At 34.3% G+C, this 24,613-nt stretch overlaps 1 protein-coding gene across 6 annotated transcripts in view; it reads left to right on the forward strand.

Moving 5' to 3' along the window:
- The window catches only part of Dus1 (Dihydrouridine synthase 1), a 358,334-nt gene that overhangs the window by 46,825 nt on the left and 286,896 nt on the right, over nucleotides 1-24,613 (forward strand). The window lies entirely within an intron of this gene.

The following is a 24,613-nucleotide window of genomic DNA, read 5'->3' on the forward strand; positions in this document are numbered from 1 at the left end:
AATCACATTCTTTAGAACTTCGATAAAAAGCGACGCAATCAATGAGCTACGTTTACAGTTTTAAACGTGACCTAACCTAACGGTGAAATAAAAATATGGAAAAAAATAAGCGTGAAAATATATTTCAGTTCAGTTAGATCTGTAATAAAGAACACTTTCAAAAAATACCTCGAATTTTATTAGACAACCTTTTTTTTTACATTTGATGAACCGCTGGACTCGAATATGTAATTTTTTCCTGAGAAGGGAGGGTTTAAAAATAGCACCGCTAGATAGCGGTCCTTGATAGTACTAGGTAGCGTACAAAAACACGATAATGTACTTGAAATAAAGAAAATATACTACAGCTTATTTCAATAATAAAAGGAAAGTAGTGAAGATGAAACGATTTTCTTAATTGCCATCACTTTAAAAAAAAATAAAAATATTACAAGAAATTATACTAGTTTTATTAAAAAAAAAAAAAAACAAATAAATAAAATCCGTTGGTAAAATCGAATTTAACAATAAAAATCATTGGTTACACTTACAAAGTAATAAGTGCAATATTACATCACGGATCTTCGATGATGTAATGACCTTCGTGAAGGTCATTACACTAGTTTTATTAAAAAAGGAAAAATATGATGTGACTATCAAATTGGCCGTGATAAAAGAATAATCTAACAAAACGCAGTGATATCCAAAAAAATACAATGAAATTGTAAATCGTACAGCAACAGTCTCGCAGATATGATTTCTTCCGCTCAAAAAACAAAAAAATTTGTAATATAATTAAAAAAATACTGATATCAAAAAAGGTAAGACGCTACATTTCTGTTATCAAAATATGTTATTAATTTAGACATTTCTTAAAAAAAAAACAATACTTGTTGAATATAGTGGTTCTAAAATGGTGGGGTGGTTATACTCTTTGTAGTTTACTTGTAAAACTAAACGAAAAATATCCTTAGGAAAATTGGCGATTTCTCCTTAGTTCTCCCTCTGTTCGCCATTTTGTTATTTTTATATAAAAGTTCATATCTCAATTTTGGATAGACGAATTACATTAATATTAAGTGTCTAGGGAATAAGGTTTTAAAATTAGCAAAAATCATCACTTAAATACCTTTGCGAATTACAAAATTGCAGCCATTTTTATTTTTCAATCCGTTATATCTACTACGTAAATATTGGTTTTATAATATTTCTAAAATATTAAGCCGTTTATTTTGAACAAAATGACATTCATTTTTTTAAATCGGTTAACAGATAGCCGAATTATGGCAAGAAATTTATGTAGTAATTTTGCGTCTGTTTTCATGTCCTCCACTTTACGTTCAACTCGATGAAATATAAAATGTTTTTATGTATTGTTAATTCTAGTATGTATCAAATTAAGCAATAATTTTCTCACCGTAATTATGACAAAAATTTTCAACATCGATTTTCTACCATAAGTCGACTATTTGTTAACCGATTTTCAAAAATAAAATGTCATTTTGTTCAAAATAAAAGGCTTAATATTGTGGTAAATAACATAAATTTTGATAAAAATTATATTTGCGAAGATAACGGATTGAAAAATAAATATGGCCGCCATTTTGTAATTTGCGAAGGTATTTAAGTCTTGATGTTTTTCTAATTTTAAAACTTTATTACCAAGACGCTTACCAAATATTAATGTGATTCCTCTATCCGAACTTGAGATATAAATTTTTATAAAAAAATAACAAAATGGCGGGCAGTGGGAGAAGGAAGGAGAAATCGCCAATTTTCCTAAGGATATTTTTCGTTTAGTTTTACAAGTAAACTACAAGAAGTATAACCACCCCACCATTTTCGAAACATTCTGTATATATGTGGATATATAAAGAATGTGTTTAATATTGTTGGCGAATTACTAAATACAACCCGGTACAATTTGTTTGATTTTTTCTTTTTTGTTATGAGATATTTCATTCGTAAATTGTAGGACGCTTTATTTTTATTAAAATTCTATTCCTTAACCTTTGGTAGATGGTGACCAATTTTTTTTTATATTAAATATAATTCATATTTTTACATCATTGTTGACGCATGTTGCGTAGATCGGTACGTGATTTACATATATTTATACCGGGTGATATTTAATTATGGAAACATCTTTATACTGCATATCTGAGAGGTATTTAGAAGCAGACAGAAATGGGGTTCTACATAGTTAAAAAAAGTCGGCATTTTAATGGCTTTTTCATTTTTGTCCGCCATATTGAATCTAAGTTAATTTTTGTAAACTAGGAAGGTGGAAATATGACATACGATTTCAATTAAGAATTTTACAAGAAAAACAGTGGTGAAACCCGTTTTTCGATTAATGCCTTCGTTATCGAGATATAGGTATTCAAAGTTGCAATGAAGGAAAAATCGTGTTAACAAAGAAATTAGGTTAAACACACTGTATTGGTTTGCCTGGCATTTCTCCCGCCACAACCCCATTTGGTCGCCCTAAAGCATAAGACGGATGTTTGTGCCACAAACGGCTACTGATCCTCGAAACAATTTAGCGACCCGTGTCCTAAATAGCTCCTAAACCTAACCTAAAAGCGTGATCAGAATAAGCGTGGTACCATACACCACTCGCTTGCGTGTCCCACTGTCCACTTGTCATGTCTCGAATCCGTATCCCAAATACCTCGGCCTCCCTGCTTCTTCGGAATTTCTTCATGGCCGCCCGAGCGTTTACCATTAAATCGATTGGAGAGCCTTTCCCAATACAGTGGTAGCCTCGTAGGAGGTTGTTTTAAAAACAACCGATTTCTTTCAATCGAATTCTTTCCAACCTATGCGTCCAAACAGACGCCGCGTAACAGGTTATACTTTCGAAGACACCTCGTTACATAGTGTACAAATGACGGACCGACAGCCCGTAATCCTTTCGAGCAATCCTCCTAAGCTTCTGCATCACAGAGACGGCGTCCGCCGCTACTTGCCTATTGTGATTGCTAAACAGCAACTTCTCATTAAACAAAATACCTAGGTACCTATGAACTCGAATTCGATTGATTACACAGCCTTTATACTTAATACGGGGTTACGACTGAACGATAATTTGTCTGCACCCTTAAGAAGCATACACTTCGTCTTGGGCACAAAAATCTTTAACGTTTTGTACGTCCATCCAGCCCTCTCTGGTTGAGAGAACCGCCTGCGCTCGGTCTTTTAGCTGCGGTCGTGAGTTACCACGAACTAACAGGAGACAGTCATCGCCGAAAGTCTGGGCCGTGACCCGTTCCGGTAATGTCAGTCCCAAAAATCCGTCGAATATCAGGTTCCACAGCAAGGGACCGAGAACGGAGCCGTGCGGGCTTCCCCTGGTGATGGAGTTTTCCACAACTAGGTGCGCATCCCTAAACAAAGCCGTCAGATCCGACAAGTAATCACGCACTATGGCCTGCAGGGCTACGGGAACATTGCGGCGTTCCAACTCATAGAGGACAAAACTCCAACACAAGGAAGGAAATGCTGCGTCTATGTCAATAAAAATGTTCAAAACATGTTTACAGTCGCCGATTTCTGCTGCACCCTGCGGAGCATCTGGAAACACAGTATCCAAGAACGCCTGGTAAGGTGCCACAGGTGTTAATTTGGGGTCACGACCACCAAACCGGCATCGAACACTGGACAGTACGTGTAAAAGGTTTGGCCGGTAATGACATCGGAAGTTGCAAAACGCACTGTATGAACAGTTTTATTGCATTTTATATTTATCCAATACCAGTGCTGTAATATTTATAATAACAACTACAAATTAAACGGCTGTATCAAATGATGTTATTTTCTAAATAAAAATTAATTTCCAGTGTTAATATCAGCTGATATTTGTTACTTATCGTAAATGAAACAAAAAAAAGATGAAATACGTTTTATATAAAAACTGTATTATAAATTTAATTGATTAAATAAAATAACCTGTTAATTTACAACAATGCAATTTGTATTACGTTGACAATGCGACTTATGAACTCCCCATTTCAGATTTTTACTTCAACATATTTCTTATGGTAAATTTGATAGTCTATAACATAGCTAGAAAAGTTATGTTGTAGGTCCAGCGGTTCAGATTTCTTGTTTGGTGAAAAATTTATTATTAATTTCCTCGTTCATTTATTTAGTTTTATTAAATTTTCTTGCCACTTATAAACCTAGAAAGAAGGCATGCGATAACGTAGACCGGAATAAAATGTTCAGAATTTAAAGAAAATTAGGGTTTAAATACAGAGATAGAAGAACAGCGCTAACATTTACAGGAACAGTAATAATTGAAGAATATAAGAAAGAAGCCGTAATAAGAAAGGGAGTCCGACCAGGATGTTCCCTATCTCCGTTACTTTTTAATCTTTACATGGAACTAGCAGTTAATGATGTTAAAGAACAATTTAGATTCGGAGTAACAGTACAAGGTGAAAAGATAAAGATGCTACGATTTGCTGATGATATAGTAATTCTAGCCGAGAGTAAAAAGGATTTAGAAGAAACAATGAACGGCATAGATGAAGTCCTACGCAAGAACTATCGCATGAAAATAAACAAGAAGAAAACAAAAGTAATGAAATGTAGTAGAAATAACAAAGATGCAGCTCTCCAAGATTTACTATCTAGTGCTAATTATTTCATTTCAGTATACCCCCTACAACCGACATACCTAACAATTTTTCCCTTCTACTTGAATACTATGAATGTGAAAGTAGGAGGAGAAAAGATTATGGAGGTAGAAGAATTTTGTTATTTGGGAAGTAGAATTACTAAAGATGGACGACGCATGAGCGATATAAAATGCCGAATAGCACTGGCGAATCGGAAATGTAATTTGTTTACATCAAAAATTAATTTAAATGTCAGGAAAAGATTTGTGAAAATATATATTTGGAGCGTAGCTTTATATGGAAGTGAAACTTTGACGATCGGAGTATCTGAGAAGAAAAGATTAGAAGCTTTTGAAATGCGGTGCTATAGGAGAATGTTAAAAATCAAACGGGTGGATAAAGTGACAAATGAAGAGGTATTGCGGCAAATAGTTGAAGAAAGAAGCATGTGGAAAAATATAGTTAAAAGAAGAGACAGACTTATAGGCCACATATTAAGACATCCTTGAATAGTCGCTTTAGTATTTGAGGGACAAGTAGAAGGGAAAAATTGTTAGGTATGTCGGTTGTAGGGGGTATACTGAAATGAAATAATTAGCACTAGATAGTAAATCTTGGAGAGCTGCATCAAACCAGTAAATGAGTGAAGACAAAAAAATTAAATTTTCAAATAACAATGCATTCTTTAAGTGAAACGAAAAGAATAATTCTGTTGATGATGAACGAGTATAGTGACAGAGTTACGCCTTTACAAAAGGTATGTCCAGTGGCGGCTTTTATCTAAAATTAGTGGGGGTGCTGCGCCAGAAATTTTTTTATGGGCCTTTTCAAGGTCATGGTTAAAGTTTTCTGTAAAATAAAAGAACCGATAAAAATGAATCAAATAGAATAGCTGGAAGCAGGATAATAATCTAATTCTACACTAAATAATGAAATGTCAAACCGATTATATTTTTTAGTATTTTTAGATGCTAAAAATATATTTTTTTGTATTATTAGAACTCATCGAGATGGTCTAGTGGTGAACACGTCTTCCCAAATCAGCTGATTTGGAAGTCGAGATTTCCACCGTTCAAGTCCTAGTAAAGGCAATCACTTTTAAACGGATATGAATACTAGACCGTGGATACCGGTGTTCTTTGGTGGTTGGGTTTCAATTAACCACACATCTCAGTAATGGTCGAACTGAGACTGTACAAGACTACATTTCATTTGCATTCATACATCTAATACTCATTCATCCTCTGAAGTAATACCTAGACGGTAATTCCCGGAGGCTAAACAGGAAAAAAGAAAGAAGTATTTCTACGGCTTTTTGAAGTAATGCTTTAGTATCTATTCACAGGTGGGGGTGGGTCGCCACAGGTGGAGGTTTAGTCGGTAGTGCGCAGGAATACATAGCCTTTTTTACTATCTTGCGGTACCTGTTAGCGAGTCCGACCTGCTTCGGCGCCCGTTATATGGGTTCCTCCACCTCTAAGTTATTAGATAATAACTTAATAAAATGTCCGCTTAAAAACACGGTCCAACGGTACTTAATTTAAATTTCTGTGTACACAGTAATTATGTTTTACTGAATACCTTCTCTTTCGCCCTTCCGGCGTGTTTTTGGACAGATTTGTCGATCAAAGAGCTCTTGCTTTCTTCTTGCCATCTTCTCATCGCTAACAACTAAACGGTTTTTATAATCCTTCTACCGACTAAACAAGAAAAGGGAACTAACAAGGAACGTTCCATTCACACGCATAATAAAAAAAAACTACCTTCCACCAGTATTCCAGGGTCGGCAATACAGGAGCGATAGTGCTCTCTCTCTCTCTCTCCCTTGCAGCCTTGGGTGCAGTTTCCTATGTGCACATGCGCACAACAGCCAAACACCACACCGCTGGAACTGTGAAGTGCCCAGTTCCGTTCATATATTCTTGTATTTTTTTCATAAACTGGAGGATGGCTACTGGCATTAAGGTTAAGGATTATATATTGTACGAATATATAGAAAGAGATGAAGATAAAAGGACTCATTATATTAAATGTTATCGATAATATCAAGTAGAAATAGGAAGTGCTGCAGTTCCACAGTGCCTATATGCGAGCTGCCACTGAAGGAAAGTGAAGTGTGCTTTGTGACCGTGGGGTAGTTCATTGTAAATAGTAAGGTGTGTGTGTATTTTTTTAATCATAAAACACTATTATAACATATTTTTCTTTTTAATTTATTTTATTAATTTACAGAAACTATTTATTGTAAATTTGTATCAATAATTTTATGCCGCATCCAAGATTTAATTTTATTTTTTAGGGAAATCATTTGAAGTTTAACATAAAGTAAAAGATAGATCAAATGTAGGCAGTTTTTTTTTTCCAACCTTCACCTTTAATGAAAATGAACAGATGTCAGTGGATAAAAAAATAAATCTTATTAGTGATATATAACTAATTTAATTCTAATTATTATTGCCCAAAATCCAATTTTTGGGGGTTTTGGGCTTTTTCTTAATCTTATTGAGAGGTTTTCGACGATATATCATAAGTCGTACTTATTTTTATCGGTTCCACATTTATAGCCGAATAAGTGAAATATTTGGATCTTACAAGGGAAAGGCACGTCGGTTCGAATCAGCCTTCATTTTTAAATTTTTTTTTTTTTTTTAATTTAAATATATTGATTTAATAATTATTAACCTCTGTAATAAAATTTTTATCTACCTTCCATCAGCACGCCACGGTCGGAACTTCATGAGCGACAGTGGTTTCTCTCCCTCGTGTGGCGCTTCCTATATACGTATTCGCACAACAGCCAAACACCACGTCACTGGAACTGTAAACCGCACAGTTCCATACAGAGATTATCGTATAATTTTCATTAACTCGGAGACTGCTACTGTCATTAAGCTTAAGGATTACATATTGTACAAGTATAAAGAAAAAAGGATTCAATCTATTAAATGTTATCGATCATATCAAGTGGAAATAGGGGGTGCTACAGTTTCACAGTGCCTATACGCGAGCCGCCAGTGGGTATGTAATTTATTTATTTATAGGTTTGTAAGACGGGACAGCGATCTGAAGAAACCTCTACTGTAAAGATTCGTCCCCGCAACGATAGACCAAGAACTGTCACAATCGATGCAAACTCATTAGATCTTTGTTGTAGACCCTCTTTCATCGATTCGGAAACCTATTGTCTTTAATGACATCAGTTTACAAAATTCTTTATATAAATTTCACCCACAGAAAGTACATCCGGTGCAAGAACTTACGGAAGATGGTTTTCAGATGATAGAAATCATAAAAAAGTGATTTTTTTCAAATAATTATCTTTTACAATAAATATTGGCTTTGCAAAAAAAGGCCATTTTAAACCGGTTTTCTGCTTTTTTGCCGTAACTAATTAACGAAATTCAACATTTAAGGGCTTAAATTATAGGTACTAGAAATGCCTATAACTCTTATTTAGAACTTTTTCGCCTAGGAAGTTTACTTTGACCTACAAAATTGGAAAACCGACTTTCAACACCTTTCAACGAACGTCATTTTGCCCAGTCCCATATAAACAAGTTATACTTTGTTTATATGCGACTAAAACCCCCGTGTACTTTCCCAAATTCTACTAAATATTTGGAAAAAAAATCCCTTTTGATTGGAATTATAAAAGAAATTTGAGTATTCAGTTTGGATGTACGGGTGGCTCACGAAATCCTACAACATTTGTTTGGGCGGTAATCGTTTTGGTTAATAATTATTAAAGAGTTTTCTATCGATAGAAGTGACAGCAGTTCATGAATATTAGTTTCCTCTCTTTCCACCTGCGGTGTTTATCTATCGTTCCAAACGGCTGACAAAGGAAGATTGACTGTTAAACAACGCATAATTACTGTTTTGTTTTTTATGAAACAATAAGTGCGGTGTTTACAAAAACACGGTTTTGTGCACATTTTCAAACGCGCGGTCGCGCTCATTTACGTAGACTTTACGAAAAATTTAATTGTAACTGTTTACTATTTGAGAATTAGGGCGAAATGACTGCCGAACTTCGTTCTCTACAGAACGTCGAAGTTATCAGAGCAGCGTTGCTGAGGAACCCGGGTAAAATCAACAAGATGCACAGCAACAGCGCGACTTCAGATTTCTAGACGATTTGTGCAGCGAATTTTAAAAACCGATTTGCATTTGTATCCGTAAAAAATAACAACGTCGCCTAAATTAACGATCGACAACAAACATCAAAGAATGACATTCGCTGAGCGGGCTGTGAACAAAGACGTATTGTTGAACGATGTTTGGTTTTCATACGAGACACATTTTCACGTAGACGGGGTCGTTAGTAAACAAAATGTGTGATTCTACGCTTCCGAAAATCAAGAAACGCTTCACGAAAAAGTACATCACGCTCGATGAGTTACGGTACGGGTCGCTATCTCAACTCCCGGGATAACAAGGCCATTATTTTTTGAACCGACAGCGAACGGTGAATATAATTTAAACATTCTGCGTAATAATTTTCTTCGTCAGGTTCTTGGAAAAGGGTCTCCGTTAGAAAACGAGTGGTTCAAGCAGGATCGAGCCAGACCGAACATAGCTAATATCGTTTTCGACTTTATGCACGAACCCACAACCGGGTCGGTCCAGTGCTGAATGCGTCTTCGCAGACGAGCGGATTTCGAAATCGAGAATTCCAACGTTCAAATCCTAGTAAAGGCAGCGGCTATTATACGGATTTGAATACTAGATCGCGGATACCGGTATTCTTTGGCGTTTGGGTTTCACACAGACTTGCACGCAATCAAAGATACTACAACGCGTCAACTTATAGACAAAAATGCAGTGTACATATTACTTTCTTTTTCCTGTTTACTGTCCGGGAATCACCGTTTACGTATTACTTCAGAGGATGATATGTATCAGCGCAAGGGAAGTGTAGTCTTGTACCGTCTCAGTTCGACCGTTCCTTACATGTGTGGTTAATCGAATCCCAATCACCAAAGAACACCGGTATCCCCGTTCTAGCATTCAAATCCGTTTAAAAATAACTCGCTTTACTAGGACTTGAACCGTAGAACACTCGACTTCCAAGTCTGCTGATTTGCGATTGTATATATTACTAGCGTCGTCACGAACGACACAGGTTCACCGACCTTAAGGATAGAAATTTCCCAGCGGTATTTACTTTAGAGATATCCCTCGTAGTTTAGAAATATAGTGGAAAATTATTAAAAAAAAAATCACGCAGTTCGACCGTTTTTGTTTTATTATAACAAAATAGTAGTTTCTATACGGGTTGGTCTACTGGTTAAATCTTCATCTCACATAAGTTGATTTCGGAGCCGAGAGTTACTGCGTTCAAGTTCTAGTTAATTCAGTTATTTTTATATAAATTTGAATACTAGATCGTGGATACCGGTGTTCTTTGGCGGTCGGGTTTCAATTAACCACACATCTCAGGAGAGGTCGAACTGAGACTGTGCAAGATTACGCTTGATTTACTCTCATACATATAATTTTGCTAAGTAATACGTGACGGTAATTCCCGGAAGCTAAACAGGAAAGAAGAAGACTTTGTACAATAAAGTTTTAACGAAACTGTCATCAAACCGATTTCCGATTCGTTTTGCGAACGAGTAGAATCGTTCGTGGAATAATCTTTCTTTTGGGGATTTCTAAAAGAAAGGATTTTCCTTAAACATCGTCGAACATTGACCGAACTGATTATCGGGGCGTGAAACTAGATAATGGAGGATATGTATCGTCGAGTTATTAACAAAGTAGGCGTTCGAGTTGAAGAAGTTGCAAGTGTATACCAAACACGTATTGCGATTCAAATATATATTTTTATATGTATTAATTTTGCTTTTTTATTTTATATTTTGATACTTTTAAACAAATTAACTTTCTCTGAATTTATATCGATTGTGTTTGTTTGTTCTTTCATTCTGTGTTTATACGTTACGAGTTATTTGACCTGCAACAGATTAATTGATCGATTATTATATAGAATTTTGTAGCGGTTAGTAAATTATTCTGATCTAATAATTCGGTTAAAAATCTCACAAGTAAAATTTAGATCAATTTTTTTAGTCTATTTATTTTTTATTTATTCTTCTCTGGTGCGTTTGTTTTGAATAATTATAGTCTGTTTTGTTTTTGTTTTATTTTACGTATTTAATTAATAAAGTATTTTTTTCCCGTTAAAATTATTTATTTATTTCATTTTGTTATCGTGTGCCGTTCAGTAATAGTCGAATCTATTTTTTTTTGCGGATTCCAAAAACCGTAAAAAATTTGTTTTTTATTTAATATAAAAACAATTCCCGCGTAAATTTAATTTTGATGTAATTTTTTTGGTACAGGGAACTGAAAGAATATACAGGATAATTAAAAAATACACGGTAATCTCTTGACAAGTTATTTTATAGCTTTAACAGGGAATAATTCATATAAATATTACCCCGAAAATGCTTCCTTAGTGAATTACGGCTAGCGAAAAATTTCGCTTCTCCCGAGGAAATTACGACTTCTTATAATTCTGGGAAAGTAAATTAACGAGCGAATTTGGTTGTTTCTTATGGTTTTTCACCTGAAAATATTTTTAAGAAATGGGTTTGAGAACTGTACTTGCATTAATATTAAAGGTATTTGGCATAAAACATAAAATTTGGGGTAAAATATAATATGTTTTTTGGTTTTAGGTAAGAAAACTCGGTTAAATGATCAATTAAGTTGTATTTTTAGGTAGATTTGATAAGAAAGCTACCTATTGTAACGGGTACCGTGATTCGACTTCCGGAAAAATTTCGATATACCTTTGCGATTTACGTTTCCCAGACCCCAAAACCACCGGTTTATATATATATATATATATATATATATATATATATATATATATATATATCTATTTCACTATCATGTGGACACCATAACTGTCGTAATTTTGTGCTAATCGCTTTCAAATTGTTCTTTGAAAATACCGTGTCTCGGACGAGTTGGTTAACGGCCAAAATCGGACCGTCGGAGTGGAAATAGGGGTAGCGTTTTCAAAAAAGTAAAATATCGCTATAACTTTCTTATCGAGTAAAATATCGAATTCGGTTAATGCTACTACTATTCTTTAGATAAGAGCCGAAAACTTCTCTACGTAATGTTTTTTAATATAATCAACCGTAGGCCCAGCGGGTGGAAAAAATGGGGTTTCGAAGACAGAAAAAATCATATTTCCTTTAATAGCATAGTATGAAATCGGTTGAAATTGGTCGTTTGACTTCTAAACATTACCTAACATTTTTTTTGAAACAATTTTTGACACGACCAACCCTTCCGGTAAGGGATGACCAAATTGTAAGAATACGGGGCTTGTCGTACGCTAAACATGCAACCGTTGTCTTATTGAGTAAATTTGAAGTGGTGAAGTGGACTAGTAAAATTTAAGGTGGACATCTTTTTTATTCCCTGTTTAGCACCGGTAAAATCTACCTCCACCTTCCACCGTACCGAAAGGAATTTTTTTTTGTAATTCAATTTGAAATGTAGAAAAATTTATTCTGAAAAGTTTCATAGAAATTATCTAAGAAAAAACTAAAAACTGTGCATTTATTGAAAAAACAAACCGAGTTAAGCATACTGTGCTTAAAAACGGTATTCGGTTTAACCGAAAAATTAGTAAAACGTCAATACAGATAATATTTATTAGAATTATTACATAATAACTTAATAAAATGTCCGTTTAAAAACATTATAGTCCAACGGCGCTTAATTTAAATTCCTGTGTACACAGAAATTAGTTTTTACTAATTAATTTCTCTTTCGCCCCTCTAGCCTGTTTTCGGACAGATTTGGCGATCAAAGATCTCTTCCTTTCCCCCCGTCTTTTCATCGCTACTGAAAAAACAAGTAAGCCGCTTTCATATTTCTTTCACCGACTAAACTAGGAAAGGGAACGAACAAGGAACGTTCCATACGCACGCGAAATAAAAAAAAAAAACTACCTGCCATCAACACGTCAGGGTCGGCACTGTAGGAGCGACAGTGCTCTTTCCCTCTCTCGCGTGCAGCTTCCTATGTGCACATGCGTACAACAGCCAAATACCACACCGCTGGAACTGTGTAGTGCACAGTTCCATTTATATTTTTCCATAAACTGAGGGGTGACTACTGGCATTCAGCTTAAGGATTATATGTTGTACAAGTTTAAAGAAAGAATTAAAGAAAAAAGGATTTATTATATTAAATGTTATCGATTGGAAATAGGGGGTGCTGCAGTTCCTGCTTCACGATGTACAGAATCTGTCTGAATAGGGGAGGGGAGTAGGTTAAGGGGGACAAGGACCAATAATAAAGATTATGATGAAACTATTAGCAAAATCTAACTGAATTTAAAATTCCATTACATTTTAGTATATTTATTAGAAAATTTTTTTCTGTTTTATAAAATGCTATGTAAATATTAAAGTTAAAACTTTTCAGTCGTTTTGATATAACAGCGTGCGTTTTATTATAATTTATCCCTGACTTTCCTACTTTTTACTTTGCAGTTTAAATTTTAAAACAAATCTTTTAATTTACCTTTTCAACAAGGGAGTTTACCGATCAGAATTTATAATGTTGGTGGTTTGAACGTACAGAATGCTGTACGTGACTTGAAAGTCAGATTTACGATTGAAGAGTTTTTCAGATTTTCTTTGCCTTGTGAATTACAGTTCTGAATCTTGATTCTGTTTTTTTTTTTTTTATTTCATAAAATTTTTTCACAAAAGGTAAATATCATTTATTATTATTTTCAACATTAATATTCACGACAAATTATCGTGTTCACTTACTAAAATTGGAACAGAACTGTATGTATTTGCCAAAAAATAACGCGTCTTCGCGTATTATAAAAAGACCGGTTCCCCGTCTCATTTCGATCTACAAATACTTGAAATTTAAAATCCTTTTTTTGCTGGAAAATGTATCGGTCGTAATGTATTCTTGATCCGAATTCGCCCGTTATCGAACTAGACCGAGATTTTGGGTCGTTATATTTTATATATAAATTTGAAAGCGATTGGCGCAAAATTACGGCAGTTAACGTACCCGCAAGAATGTGAAATATATAAATATATATATGAATTTTTGAACTGACGGTGGTTTTGGGGTGTGGTGGATGTGACATGCGAAGATATATCGAGATTTTCTACAAGTTGAATCACGGTATCCGTTACAATAGGTACCTTTCTTATGAAATCTGTCTAAATCTAAATTGTGTAATCTTACGGTTAGAATCTTTTTCGATTTGTTAATATTCGGTTTATTGGATAATTAATTAAAAACGGAATTTTGTTTTTCCTTAATAATATTACCGCATAAGCTTGAAATTTGTGCATGGGGGATATGGAATTTCGTAGCTTATAAAAAAAATACCACGCCCGACCGGGTCTGGAACCCAGGACTTCCAGATTGATTAACCACCTGCTGGTGTAGTGGTTAACTCGTCATCGCAAATCAACTGATTTCGAAAGGTTCAAATCCTAGTAAAGGCAGTTACTTTTATACCGATTTGAATACTAGAACGGTGTTCTTTGGCGGTTAGGTTTCACAGAAAATCACATACTACAACGCGACAACTTACAGACAACAATGCAGTGTATATATTACTTTCTTTTTTCCTTTATTTTTCCTTTTTAACCTCCGGGAATTACCGTTCAGGTATTACTTCAAAGTATGATATGTATGAGTGTAAATGAAGTGTAGTCTTGTACATTCTCAGTTCGACCGTTCCTGAGATGTGTGGTTAATTGAAACCCAACCACCAAAGAACATCGGTATCCACGATCTAGTATTCAAATCCGTGTAAAAATATCTGGCTTTACTAGGACATGAACGCTGGAACTCTCGACTTCCAAATCAGCTGATTTGGGAAGACGCGTTCACCACTAGACCAACCCGGTGGGTTCATATATGTCATCCTATGAAGTAATATCTGAACGGTAATTTCCGGAGCTAAACAGGTAAAAGAAGGTCGACCATTCCAGAGGTGTGTAGTTGATTGAAACCCGACCACCAAACAAAACAGGTATCCATGATCTAATATTCCTAGTTTTTTTTTTGATACTTTTTTATTAATGTTAATCGTTTTTTCTTTTTAATTTATTTTATTACTGATTTACATTTTCATATCATTATGCTTTCGAATTTAAAAAAAATAGATTACAAATAATTAACATTAATTTATTCAGTTTTTTTTAATTCTAAATATAAGTGGGTAATTAATAAACAGGTTTAAAGGATGTCTAATATTTCGATGCGGGGAAAGCGTATCGACGTGTGTTGTTTACAACCATATCATTGTGTTATTATGTTTATTTTATTCATGAAGCGGAAATGTTCTGAGATGTAAATAGTTTAACTGAACTGTGTATTGTTAACTGTTAAATCGCTTAACATGATTGTTGTTATGTTGTTGCACATTGCACACGATTTTTTCTCGTTGTTACATTTAGTAAAAGAATTTAATGTCAGTTATTCCGCTTTCAAATCGTCCCGTTTAATTGTGTACAACCTTCCTGCAATATTTCTTCCGACTTTTTATTGGACGTAATTCATTTAAAATGATATTACATAATCTCATTTTTGCTATTTGATCGTTTTTTTCGTATTTGTCCGCTTTGGATGCCAATTTTTTGTCCATTTTTTTGGGATTTTATTGGTTCGTAATTTCTTCCTATATATATACTATTATATAGAAAAAAACCAAGTATTTGTTTGTTCGGGATAAACAAAAAAAATTATTCGATCAATCCAACCAAATTTTACGTTATGTTTCTTGGCGTAACTGAGAAAGCTTATTACATACGATGTCTGTAAATAAAGTAATGAGACTGGTTCAGAAAAACCTTTTATTTACAATCTAATTATACATAGTTCCCCTGGGAAGCCACACAACACTTCAAATGGTTTTCCCATTCTTCATAACAGTTTTTGAACTTAGAAACCGGTCCTTCAAATGGTCGCTTACATTTTTTCTTCTTGTTTTCTACTGTTCCAAAACGGTTTCCTTTGAGATGTTTTTTTAAAGTCGGGAGCAGGAAAACGTCGCAGGGATTCAAGTCAGGTGAATAAGGTGGTTGAGGAATTACAGGAATGTTTTTCTTTGCTAACAAGTCATTAATTGTGTGTCCAATGTAACAAGATGCATTGTCATGGTGCAGCATCCAGTTGTCTTTAATGGCTGGTCACACTCGGGTAAATCTTTTCAGCAATTTTTCAATAAATTTCTCGGTAAATGTATTGATTTATAAATTCAATCAATACATTCATCTGTGTTTCCTGTAGGTAACACATCGGCTTGGCCTACTGGTGAACGCGTTATCGGAAATCAGCTGACTTGGAAGTCGAGAGTTCCAGCGTTCAAGTCCTAGTGAAGTCAGTTATTTGTACACGGATTTGAATACTAGATCGTGAGTACCGGTGTTCTTTGGTGGTTGGGTTTCAATTAACTACACATCTCAGGAACGGTCGAACTGAGACTGTACAAGACTACACTTCATTTACATTCATACATATCATCCGCTAAAGTAATACGTGAACGGTATTTCCCGGAGGCTAAATAGGAAAAAAGGAAGTAGGCAAGAAATCGTTATGGACAATGCCATTACTATCGAAGAAACAAATTTGCGTAGTTTTGATTCGCTCATTTTTGGTTTTTCGGGACGTGGTGAATTTGAAGTGTGCCACTCTTTGCTCTGACCTTTTTTATCTGGGTCGTACTCAAGTATCCAAGATTCATCGCCAAAAATAACATTTTCAACAAAATCAGGATCATTTTCAATTCGTCTTAGAAGATCGCGGCATACTTCCATCCTGTTGTTTTTCTGTTCAACAGTGAGGTTTTTTGGGACTAATTTTGTACAAACGTTTTTCATATCCAATTGGTTTGTCCAAATTTGATGGACTGTGGTACGGTTCAAATTCAATTGTTCTGCAGTCATTCTGACAGTTAATCGGCGGTCGTACCGTCTCAAATCTCTGATTCGATCAATATTGTCGTCGCTTTTTGACATTAAAGGGTCTTCCAGAGCGTGAATCGTTCGCAATTGATTCCCGGCCATCTGAAAATGCTTAAAACCACCTAAAAACTTGGGCTCGTGATAGAGCGTCATTTCCTTATGCCCTTTTTAATTTTTAAAAAGTTGCACTAGTATTCTCACCGAGTTTACCACAAAATATGATTGCTTATAATTAGTATCACTCATTTTTGTAATGCACAACAAAAATTTCGTTTCACCAAAAGTTTGTTTACGTCTCACTTGGCAACAATGGACTAAAAATATTATCACCTAATATAAGTCAGCTGCTCATTTAACCAGATGTTTACTAGTGTTGCGACTTCGGCTGCCAAAAAAATAAGTCTCATTACTTTATTTACAGACCTCTTATAATCTTTAAAATATATATTCATATGTATATATATATAGTAGTGGAGATTGGCCGGTTAAAGCATAAATTGAATTAATGAACTGTGAACTGTGTGAGCCTGATTTCGACTAAATGATTCGAATCAATCGAATGAACAATATTACAAAAACAATGCACGGTGCTGATTTGAAATATGCCCAAGGTAGCGACGTTTTGCCGTTGTTCAGGATATGTTTTCTTCCTTCCACTTCAGTACCGAGAATGTGATTGACGAAAGAACGGTGCGCGTTCACCTTAGAGGCTTGATCGCTTGATCGTCGCTACACAACGTATTCCTGATCGGCAGTCGATTGTTACGTGGGAAAACACGTTCAGGCGAACTGGCATTGTTGAAAAGGGGAACGGTCCGTTATATCACCCCAGAAAATCGAGGTGGCAAGGCAGTTTTTTTGCGGTCTCCTCAGCGCTTGGCATGCAAGCATGCAGATGCCCTTTCTTTTTTTTTGCCAAGGCTTGACGAAATGGATTTTTTGGGAATGTTTGGTTTCAGAAGGATGGAGATATGACATGTTTTGCGGGAAAACTTCCCTGCGCGATCTTTATGGCCCGTACGCTCACCCGATTTAGTCCCTTTTTGCCTACTTTTTATGGCGGTTTCTGATATCTCCCGTGTACACCGATCGTCCAAGGACCCTTGCTGACTGAAAGAGAATATTCGCCAAGAAATAGCCAACGTACACCTTATGATGCTTGGAAAGAGTCGACCGATGCTTCTGAGTTACGGTGGTAAATCTCTCTATCGCCAATGAGGGGCGCCAGTTGCTCGATACGATTTTCAAAACGGTATAAAAGGTAATTTCTAAAGTAGTACCATACGGTGAAAAAATAATTGCAATTATACCAATAAAATCATTGTTTTTATTGATCTTTCAAATCGGCAAATTATTCTACCGCTTTTGTAGAATTACATTTACGTTAAATAAAATAATATTAAATAAATTTAAAAAAATTCTGTTCAATAATAACGGGCTTCCCGTGGGGACTGCGTGCGGGGCTAGAGTGGTGAAATATGCGAGCACCTCGTGAGGCCTTTTTTTTGTGTAGTGGTGGGGAATCCGCTTTACAGACGCCGAAGCAGTGTCGGGGTCGCTAACAGGTTCTGCTGGGTTATAGGAAGAGCGTATGTATACCTGCGCACTACCGACTAAACCTCTACCCCTAGCTATCCACCGTCCCTGGCATAACCTCGTGAGAGGCTAGACCGATTATCACCATCAACCGGTAACAAACGGGGTGCACTTGGGGCGCTGTTTTGAGAGGTGCAATGTGGTGTTCTTAACAATGATCCGATTTTCAAAATTCGAACGGGATATTTGTCTATAGGTTAAATAGTAACGTTTGCACTCATCAGGTACACTCTCGGTTCAGCAGATCACGGTTTTTCGGAAATGTATATAAACGTCCCGTACGGGCAGTGGTGGCTCGTAGCTATAATTAATCGGCTTGTTACTCCAGTGAATTTTTTTCTGGATCTTTTCAAGGCAGTGGTTAAATTATTCTCTAAAATAAAGGAACCGAAAAAAAATGAATCAAATAGAATAGCTGGAAGCAGGATAATAATGTAATTCTACACTTTATCACATTTAAGAATACGGTACACGGTTTTTAAGCACATTGTCCTTTAAAACCGTATTCTGTTTAACCGAATAAATAATAGAATGTCAGAACAGATAATATTTTTTACTATTATTAGATAACTTAATAAAAATGTCCGCTTAAAAACATTAGAGTACAACGGTCCTTAGTTTAAATTTCTACGTACACAGAAATTAGTTTTTTACCAATTACCTTCTCTTTCGCCCTTTTTAGCGTGTTTTTGAACAGATTTGGCGATCAAAGAGCCCTTTCTTTCCGCCATCTTTTGATCGCTACTGAAAAAACAACTAAACCCCTTTTATATTCCTTCCACCGACTAAATTGAAAAGGGCAACGGAGAAGGAACGTTCCATATACAAGCGCTTTAATGATGGACAAGTACTTGCTGGCATTCAGCGGCCTAGACGTGGCAGCGAATTTCTGTCTGACGAGATAAATTTAATTATTGATAGTCATATATGTTTTAGTAGTTGACGAGGTGCGCCTAGCCATTTTAGTAATACTCGTATATGAAAAGCGGGTGGTGAAACACGCAAGCGAGTGGTGTATGGTACCACGCTTATTCTGCTAACGCTTTTAGGTTAGCTCGAGAAGCTAATTAGTACACTGGTCGGTAAACTGTTTCGAGGCTCAACAGTCCTTCGGGGCACGTACATTCGGTCTTTTGCTGTAGGGCGACCGAATGGGGGTGGTGGCGGAAGAAATGCCACGCAAACCAAAAAAATAGAAATGTCGTGTCTTACCTTTTTTGATATCAGCATCGATTTGTTAATATCAGTTTTATTTATGTAACAGAAATTTGTTTTTTGAGCGGAAGAAACAATATCTACGAAACTTTTACCGTACTGTTTACTATGTCATTGTAATTTTTTTGTATAATATTTTTCTTGTTATTTTTTAAAAATTATAATATACTCGTAATTGAATATAGTTTCTAATTTTTTATGTCGTATATTTATAACTATAATTATGAAAATATAAGATATAAAGTACTTTGTATTCGTGTTAATGACGTAATATATTAAAATGAATATTAATTGATTTGACCTATGTACAGAGAGCGGTTGCATATATGTGTGCATGCGTGCGTACGTGTGTGTTTTGTAGTAAGCAGCAGGTGTATTATGAACGTTGTAAATCTATTACTAAATTAAAATCATTTACGTAAACTATCGTCGTGATCTTTGCACGCATAAGTTACTCGGTTTGCCCTCCTACCTGTTGTGTTGTCTTTTGTGGAAATAGTAAATAAAAATCCTGTATATAATTTCTTGTCGTTTCATTTATTATATTATATGCTCCGTGTTAAAAATTCTTTGTTGACGGTATTTATTTATTTTTCTTCATTATATTATTTTGTGTTCAACGTGTTTTTAAAAAATACACGCGCGCTTAATATCGATTGTCTTTCATTTACTTTACGCTTTTTAAATTTTTTTGTAGATAAAAAAACGCGTACAAACAAAACTTTATTGTAAAGAAAAATTTGTCAAAATATGCGTATTTGATGATTTGACATTTTTATTTTACCATATAGATAGCGCTATATTAGATCTACTAGATACACAGGCCTACCTTAGGCACGCCCTTCGGGCGGGTTGCCCTTGCGAGCGGTGTCTGGGATTATTAGGTATCCAAAATTTATTACTAAAAATATATATATATTATTTTAAATGTTGGAAATTGATATAACGAAAGTTAAATTAGATGTTTAATACTAGAAATTGATAACGAATCGGTATTTTCCGTCAGTAATCGGCACATTCCGGGATCTATGTTTTTTGTCTTCAGTCCTTTGACTGGTTTGATGCATCTTTCCAAGATTCCCTATCTAGTACTATTCGTTTCATTTCGGTTTACTCCCTACATCCTACATCACTAACAATTTGTTTTACATATTCCAAACGTTGGAACAATTTTTTGGAACTATCCTGCCTGCACAATTTTTTCCATCAACCTGGCCCTCAAATATTAAAGCGACTATTCAAGGATGCTTTAATATGTCGCCTATAAGTCTGTCCCTTCTTTTAACTAAATTTTCCCAAATGCTTCTTTCGTCGTCGATTTGCCGCAACACCTTTTCATTTGTCACTTATCCACCCGTCTTATTTTTAACATTCTCCTATAGCACCGCATTTCAAAAGGTTCTAATCTTTTCTTCTCAGATACTCCGATCGTCCAAGTTTCACTTCCATATAAAGCTACGCTCCAAACATATGATTTCAAAAATGGTAAATTAATTTTTGATGTAAAAAAATTATATTTCTGATTCGCCTGTGTTATTCGGCATTTTATATTGATTGTGCTTCTTCTATCTTTAGTAATTCTACTTCCCTTTTTTTTTTTTGTCTTCAGTCATTTGACGGTTTGATGCACCTCTCCAAGATTCCCTATCTAGTGCTAGTCGTTTCATTTCAGTATACCCTCTACATCCTACATCCCTAACAATTTGTTTTACATATTCCAAACGTGGCCTGCCTTTCTACTTCCCAAATAACAAAATTCTTCTACCTCCACAATCTTTACTCTTCCTATTTTTACATTCAGTGGTCCATCTTCGTTATTTCTACTACATTTCATTACTTTCGTTTTGTTCTTGTTTATTTTCTTGCGTAGGACTCTATCCATGCCGTTCATTGTTTCTTCTAAATCCTTTTTACTCTCGGCTAGAATTACTATATCATCAGCAAATTGTAGCATCTTTATCTTTTCTCCTTGTACTGTTACTCCGGATCTAAATTGTTCTTTAACATCATTAACTGCTAGTTCCATGTAAAGATTAAAAAGTAACGGGGATAGGGAACATCCTTGTCGGAGTCCCTTTCTTATTACGGCTTCTTTCTTAGGTTCTTCAATTATTACTGTTGTTGTTTGTTTCTTGTAAATGTTAGCAATCGTTCTTCTATCTCTGTATTTGAACCCTGATTTTTGTAAAATGCTGAACATTTTATTCAAGTCTACGTTATTGAATGCCTTTTCTAGATTTATAAATGCCAAGTATGTTGGTATGTTTTTTTTAATGTTCCTTCTACTATTAATCTAATACCTAAAATTGGTGCCCTTGTCCCTATACTTTTTCTGAAACCTAATCGGTCTTCTTCTAACACTTCTTCCATTTCCTCTCAATTGTTCTGTACAGAATTCTAGTTATGCATCTATTATTATGCTTATTTTGATAAGCTAATTGTTCCGTATTCTTCACATTTATCTGCTCCTGCTTTCTTTGGTATCATGACTATAACACCCTTTTGAAGTCTGACGGAACTTCCCCTTTTTCGTAAGTATTACACACCAGTTTGTATAATCTGTCTTTTGGGTATAGTTCAATATATTATTTCCTTGTATGAAGTAAAGGAAGTATTGAGATCGTGAAAAATGTTTTCTAGATTTCAACGGAAATATCCATTTTGACCATTTCTGAATACATTTTGATTCTTTTCGACGTGACGTCTGTACGTATCTTGTATAACTCAAAAATGATTACCCGTAGGATGTTGAAATTTCGGTGTTGTATCATCTACTTGTGCACCTTCCCTAGTGATTGGAATGGACTGAACCAAAAGTGTCCAGAATAGCCCAAAATATAAAACAAATTGGATTTTGGACTTTGTTTTAACTGCAGTAATAATAATCACCCCTCATTGAGAGCTTTTCAATGATATATCGTAAGTGGTACTTATTTTCATCGGTTCCAGTGTTATAGCCAAATAAAATTTAACTTATTGAAATATTTGGTTCTTACAAGAGGAAGGCACGTCGGTTCGAATCCGACTTCATCAACTTTTTTTTTTAACTTAAATATATTAATTTATTAATAATTATTAATCTCTGATTGTAAAAAAAAATGTTTGCAAGTAAATAATAATTCAATAATAAAAAAAAGAAAATATGGAAAAAGATCAGAAGTTATTAGCGAAATAAAATTTTACGTACTTTTAAAAATGTTACATGTAATTTAATAGACATTATTACATATTTGTATATGTAATAGAGTTAGTGAAACATCTGATTATATAATATTAATTGAAAATTATTATTTAGGATCGTGTTATTTTTGGATTTTCTACTTTAATTTCATCTACATTGAAGTTGACTGAAAAATAGACCCTGATAAGAACAACATATACATGTCGATATGTTAGTTGATTACTCCTGTGATATTGTCGGACAAGATTCTCCCCAAGTCGAAGTTGATCATCAATTCGTTTATTTGTATTTTATTGCCGATCAATTAATCGCTCTTTAGTTTCATATAATTCTTCTCATCTTAATTTGTGTACACGTTCTCTAATTTTCAAAATGTCTCTTTATATTCATCATCCTCTATTAATCTTTTTATTCTTTCTTTGGTTTCACATCTTCTTCCTCTTATTTTCAGATATATTTCTTCATTGTTATCTTTCTCTTTGCTGTATTATTGTTTCTTTTTCATTTTTGATTATTCACCAAATAATCAAATAATATTTTACAGTGTAAGGTCGAAATTAACATTTGTACGCAGTATACAGGAGTTCAGTAAACGGAATAGTTTAATTTATACGACACACCAGAAATAATACTCATCTAGTAGTACGAGTAATAAAGTGACTTCTACTCTCTCCTAATATTTCATTAATTAATATTTGATGTTAATAAAAACTAATATTTCACCGATCGTGTAACTGTCCACTTTATTACAGAATTGGAGGATCGTATCTCACTTTGAAATGAAGTGCAGCAAAAAATGTGTATATGTAATTTAATAGGCGTAAAAGGAAGTCATGTGATGTTCACATCAGAGAATTTAAATTATAAATTTAAAAAGATTTGATAAATCTATCATATTTTACACTTTTTAATTACTGAAGAGCAATATTTGTTACCAGTGTTTTGTTTGTCATTCGGTTTTTTAATTTTTTAAATTCATTTCTTGTTTATTGTTGTTGTTTAAATAACCTACATTAAAGGGCAATGTTTAGCATTAGGGTTTTTTAAATTTTAAACGTTATCTGTTGTTGCTTATTTATACGTACTGTAATTGAATTTACCCTTCAAACTAACTCCAAGTTCAAGGTGATAGATAATTTATTATTAACTTTATTCATACATATCTAATAAAGAACCGAATTGATTTTTGCCGATCATTAACCGATATCTATTCTTTTTTTATTTATCAATACTATCAAGACATTTCACCGGAATATTTTGTTGAATTTATTTTTATTTATTTTCTTTGGAGTACGGGATGTGTGAGAATATTTATCTCTGTATAAATTTGGGCGGTGATATTAGTTTGTTTTTTGAAACATATATATTGTATCCTTTTATTTATATATTTAAAGTTTTTTAATAGTTTACGCAATTTCAAAGGTTGCCGATTATGAGAATATCAAATTCCATTTTAAATAATATAGGAAAAACATATGAAAATTCGTTGTGATAATAAATAAATTTAAAAAAAAACGAATGCCAAAAAATACATTGTCCTGTAATATAGGTAATTCAAGAAGTTCGTTAGAACTTCCAGGTAAGATTACGCAGAAAACTAGACGGCACGCCGAAATCGACGAAATATGTTTACTGTACTAAACATGACCTAATCTAAAAGTGAAATGAAAGTAGGAAAAAATAAGGGTGAAAATATTATATTTCAGTTCAGTTAATTTTGTAATAAAGAATACTATCAAAAAATACTTTGAATTTTGTTAGACAACGTTTTCTCTTCCATTTGATTAACCGAGGAACTCGAATGTATCAGTTTTCCCTAAACAAAGTGGGTTTACGAATCGTACCGTTAGATAGCAGTACTTGATAGTACTAAATACCGTACAAAAACTTGATAATGTACATGAAATAATGAAATTTAAAACAAAGTATACTACGGCTTGTTTTAATAGTAAATGAAAGTACTGAAGATGAAACAATTTTTTTATTTCCCATCACTTTTTTAAAAATAAATAAAAGTATTAGTTTACAACTAGATTATA

This window comes from Lycorma delicatula, chromosome 4, assembly GCF_047948215.1.
Source record: "Lycorma delicatula isolate Av1 chromosome 4, ASM4794821v1, whole genome shotgun sequence".
NCBI classification, from domain to species: domain Eukaryota; kingdom Metazoa; phylum Arthropoda; class Insecta; order Hemiptera; family Fulgoridae; genus Lycorma; species Lycorma delicatula.